The sequence below is a fragment of the Maniola jurtina genome, chromosome 9, assembly GCF_905333055.1.
Source record: "Maniola jurtina chromosome 9, ilManJurt1.1, whole genome shotgun sequence".
Lineage (NCBI taxonomy): Eukaryota > Metazoa > Arthropoda > Insecta > Lepidoptera > Nymphalidae > Maniola > Maniola jurtina.
The window spans coordinates 865,001-870,000 of record NC_060037.1 but is presented as its reverse complement, the minus strand read 5'-3'; the positions used below and the strand labels follow the sequence as shown (position 1 = coordinate 870,000).

Sequence of the window (5,000 nt, the reverse complement as noted above, 5' to 3'; positions counted from 1 at the left end):
AATTACACGGGCTACTGAATTTAGTCAATTGTGACGTCACTACCACGTTAAAACTTTCAACAACATTATGCGAATTGATAAGTTTCAATTTTATTGCCCGCGTAGTAAGCGCAGCTTTTACAGCTAGTAAGTAAGGGCAGGACAAGGACAACATACGTAAGCTGATATAATTGCAAACCCCAATATCCCCAGCACACGAAGTAGTTTCCCCATGATGAGTCAAATTAAGCCACAGGCTCCACTCATGGTGGTGCCCTCCTTCTGTCGATCCCTCTTAGTTTCAACAATTGCAACCATACTCTACTCTACTCTACTCTACTCTACTCTACTCTACTCTACTCTACTCTACTCTACTCTACTCTACCCGTGGTGAAAAATGTTTGGTGGTGAAAACGGCAGCCGCCCGCCGAGAGCAACGTCTGCGAATCGCTAGATGGCTCATATTTTACGGTCACAACTAGGGCGGTGGTATACAATATGTAGTTGTAGGGACTTTCGTTCTTGATTGATGGTTAAAACACTTTTGGCAAATAAATGAATGCTTTCGCTTGACGTTCGTGTTGCGACGATCCAAGAATTTTATTTTTAATTAACAATAAAGTAGATCAAAGCCCAGTGATGATTTGAGAGTAATATAATTAATGATGCTGTATAAATTATGTTGGCACACCTAAGCAACAGTGTAATGGAGCGTCATAATAAATTAATTATCTCATATTCGGATAAAAGGCATTGTTTATTTTGGTGCAAATCGCTGTGTAGCCTCTCCCCGGGGTTAAAAATTATAATTAAGTGTGGTGTTATATTAATTATTTTATTATTATAAATAATTTTTTTTTTTTTTTTTTTTTGGGACGGGCACACCATATTATCATTATCATCATCATTATTATATTCATTATTCGTCATTATCTTCTTTATTTTCGAAAAGAGACAAATGGGTTGTCGCCAGTCTCCCCACAGAGGATTCAGTGGTAAACGAAACGTGATTGTGTTCAGCTCAGCATATAGTTTAGCTGTTGTAGTTCATAAAACGTTGCGTTATGAACCGCTGCATCGTTTGTGTGTCGGAGGATATTAGAGTAGGTGTGGCAATAGTTGCGCTTCACATTATATTATAAGTTCAAATTTTTCACCAACTATATTGAACGAACAAGGCGCCCCCAGATATGTTTTGTACTCATGGAAATAAAACTTATAAATAATAATAAAATAAGTTTGAAAAACTTGTGTTTGAACATATTGCGTGTGTGGGGTCTTTTCTGGGGTTGTTATATACTTGATAATAAATAAATATATTAAGAAATAAATATATTGGTGAAAAAAGAAGGGCCTTTAGTAAAGTGTCAGTAGAGCAAATGTTATTAATAATAATTATATTTGAATTTTTCATCCAATCCACTGTGTCGACCGACGAGACCGCATCTGAGGGCGAACTCCAACGCTATGGTGGCAGCCAGCGTTTCGATCCGGAGCCGAACGGGGGGGAGGCGGCATACTCGCTAACGGAAAAAAAAAAGTTAGCAGCGCCGTCCCCCTTATCGCTCTGAGACGGTAACGACGCGCCGCTCTGCGCGAAGGAGTTCTCTCTACAAAGCGGCGGTGTTTTTCGTGGTAACAACTAATATATATACAAAATATATGTAGTTGATATAACGGCCGAAATGTGAAAGTCCAAAGCGTGCCTAAAACTCGGTCGGTTTTCACCGACCGTGTGGCGCACACACAGTTATCCCCTTCCACAAGATGGACGTTACCGCACAACAACGACAACTACATACATAAGGTGTGTAGTTGTCGTTCGTGTGTAGAACGCGCGGGAACTCTGTACGTCTGGGCTCTCTTACACCGAGCGACGATAAGCAATGTCTTTCCCGTTTCTGTTGTTTCAGCGGACGAAAAGCATTTGCAGCACTAAACGTGCGCGTGTGTATTTCAACAGATATCGTCTTGTTTATGAACGTTCGGAACATGTGGACCTCGAGTGTCCTTTAAACAATAAGAGGGGGGCCGTCGGAGGGAGCGATATCGCGATCCTCCTCACGCTTCGCCTCTCCGCCGGAGCCGAATATTGTCTTCTCCTACTATACTACTTATATGTCTCTCGGGCACCGCGTCGCTTCCGTCATTGGAGCGCACGCGAGTCGCTTCGATCTCCGTCGTGCGTCGTGCGTCGTCGTCGTGAGCTCGCGTGCGAGTGCGCGCGCGCGCACACGCAACGCGCAACGCGCGACGCCCGCCGGAGTATAGTACTCTGAGTAGCTCCCTGGTTGATCCTGCCAGTAGTTATATGCTTGTCTCAAAGATTAAGCCATGCATGTCTCAGTGCAAGCCGTATTAAGGCGATACCGCGAATGGCTCAATATATCAGTTTTGGTTCCTTAGATCTTACTCAGTTACTTGGATAACTGTGGTAATTCTAGAGCTAATACATGCAATCAGAACTCCGACCAGTGATGGGACGAGTGCTTTTATTAGATCAAAACCAATCGACGGAGGGCCTCGCGTCCGAAGTCGTTACTTTTGATGAATCTGGATAACTTTTGCCGATCGCACGGTCCAGTACCGGCGACGCATCTTTCAAATGTCTGCCTTATCAACTTTCGATGGTAGTTTCTGCGACTACCATGGTTGTCACGGGTAACGGGGAATCAGGGTTCGATTCCGGAGAGGGAGCCTGAGAAACGGCTACCACATCCAAGGAAGGCAGCAGGCGCGCAAATTACCCACTCCCGGCACGGGGAGGTAGTGACGAAAAATAACGATACGGGACTCTTACGAGGCCTCGTAATCGGAATGAGTACACTTTAAATATTTTAACGAGGAACAATTGGAGGGCAAGTCTGGTGCCAGCAGCCGCGGTAATTCCAGCTCCAATAGCGTATACTAAAATTGTTGCGGTTAAAAAGCTCGTAGTTGCATTTGTGCGCCGCGCTGTCGGTGCACCGCATCCGCGGTGATACTGACACGTTTGCGGAGCATATCGTCGGTGAGCCGGCGGTAACACGCCGGTTCAATATCAAAATCCTATCGCGGTGCTCTTTATTGAGTGTCGAGGTGGGCCGACAATTTTACTTTGAACAAATTAGAGTGCTCAAAGCGGGCTCAAAATGCCGCTTGAATATTTCGTGCATGGAATAATAGAATATGATCTCGGTTCTATTTTGTTGGTTTTCAGAACTCCGAGGTAATGATTAATAGGGATAACTGGGGGCATTCGTATTGCGACGTTAGAGGTGAAATTCTTGGATCGTCGCAAGACGAACATCAGCGAAAGCATTTGCCAAAGGTGTTTTCATCAATCAAGAACGAAAGTTAGAGGTTCGAAGGCGATTAGATACCGCCCTAGTTCTAACCGTAAATATGTCATCTAGCGATCCGCCGACGTTACTACAATGGCTCGGCGGGCAGCTTCCGGGAAACCAAAGATTTTGGACTCCGGGGGGAGTATGGTTGCAAAGCTGAAACTTAAAGGAATTGACGGAAGGGCACCACCAGGAGTGGAGCCTGCGGCTTAATTTGACTCAACACGGGAAATCTCACCAGGCCCGGACACCGGAAGGATTGACAGATTAACAGCTCTTTCTTGATTCGGTGGGTGGTGGTGCATGGCCGTTCTTAGTTGGTGGAGCGATTTGTCTGGTTAATTCCGGTAACGAACGAGACTCTAGCCTGCTAAATAGGCGTCGTCATTTAGGTGTGCACGATTTCGGTCGAGCAACTCACTGGCGGCGTATTAAAATTCTTCTTAGAGGGACCGGCGTCTTCGAGGCGCACGAGATTGAGCAATAACAGGTCTGTGATGCCCTTAGATGTCCTGGGCCGCACGCGCGCTACACTGAAGGAATCAGCATGTTCTCCCTGGCCTAGAGGCCCGGGCAACCCGTTGAAACTCCTTCGTGCTGGGGATTGGGGTTTGCAATTATCCCCCATAAACGAGGAATTCCTAGTAAGCGCGAGTCATAAGCTCGCGTTGATTACGTCCCTGCCCTTTGTACACACCGCCCGTCGCTACTACCGATTGAATGATTTAGTGAGGTCTTCGGACCGACACGCGGTGGCTTCACGGCCGTCGGCGTTGCTGGGAAGTTGACCAAACTTGATCATTTAGAGGAAGTAAAAGTCGTAACAAGGTTTCCGTAGGGGAACCTGCGGAAGGATCATTAACGTACACGTACACTAAACGCACACGTACATCGCGCGCGCGCGTACATAGTAGTATATGTTGTTAAAGACACCACCAAACCAACAAGCAAATATTCTCACACAACATGAGACTTGCGACCGGCCGCGCGTGGCCCGCCCCGCCCCGCCCCGTGCGTGCGGGCGGGCGGGCGGGCGTGTCGCGCGGGCGGTCCTCACTCTCGACACAACAATTATTGATATCAATACACAAATACAAAATATATTATTATTATTGTTATTAAATAATAAACTATTACCCTGGACGGTGGATCACTTGGCTCGCGGGTCGATGAAGAACGCAGTTAACTGCGCGTCATAGTGTGAACTGCAGGACACATTTGAACATCGACATTTCGAACGCACATTGCGGTCCGTGGAGAAACATCCAGGACCACTCCTGTCTGAGGGCCGGCTGCATAAAAACAAAAACCACACTGTCCACACACACATGTTGTGGTGGACACGTGGCGGATTCCGTGACACGGGGGGCGACTATTAACTGGGAATTAATATATCCCTCGGATCGGTCCGTTTAAAAATAGAATTTTCGTGTCGTTCGAGCGCCTACGGTTCCTCTCGCAGTCCATCTCCGTGTAAAAACCGTGGTGCCGTCCATCGTGTCCCCTCGTGTGCGTGTGCGCGCAATGTGCACACGCACAGAGAAGGACAGATGGAACCCCCCTCGTGCGGTGTCGCACTAACGACCGGCTCGATCGACCGACCCTTCCGTTTACGGCAAATCGGTAGATCGTACGCGTCACGTGCGGCGTGTAACACACGAGCGGGGGGGGCCTCCACGGCGGACGGAAATCGCG

The 5,000-nt window shown here is 47.3% G+C and overlaps 1 long non-coding RNA gene and 2 other non-coding genes across 3 annotated transcripts in view; all 3 read left to right on the top strand.

The window, feature by feature from the left end:
- Positions 1-5,000, top strand: part of LOC123868257 — a 33,695-nt gene that overhangs the window by 1,116 nt on the left and 27,579 nt on the right. The window lies entirely within an intron of this gene.
- On the top strand, positions 2,264-4,166 carry LOC123868597. The gene has a single exon (XR_006796677.1). It is a non-coding gene; the product is annotated as a small subunit ribosomal RNA (ribosomal RNA).
- LOC123868584 lies at positions 4,440-4,596 on the top strand. Its single transcript, XR_006796664.1, has one exon. It is a non-coding gene; the product is annotated as a 5.8S ribosomal RNA (ribosomal RNA).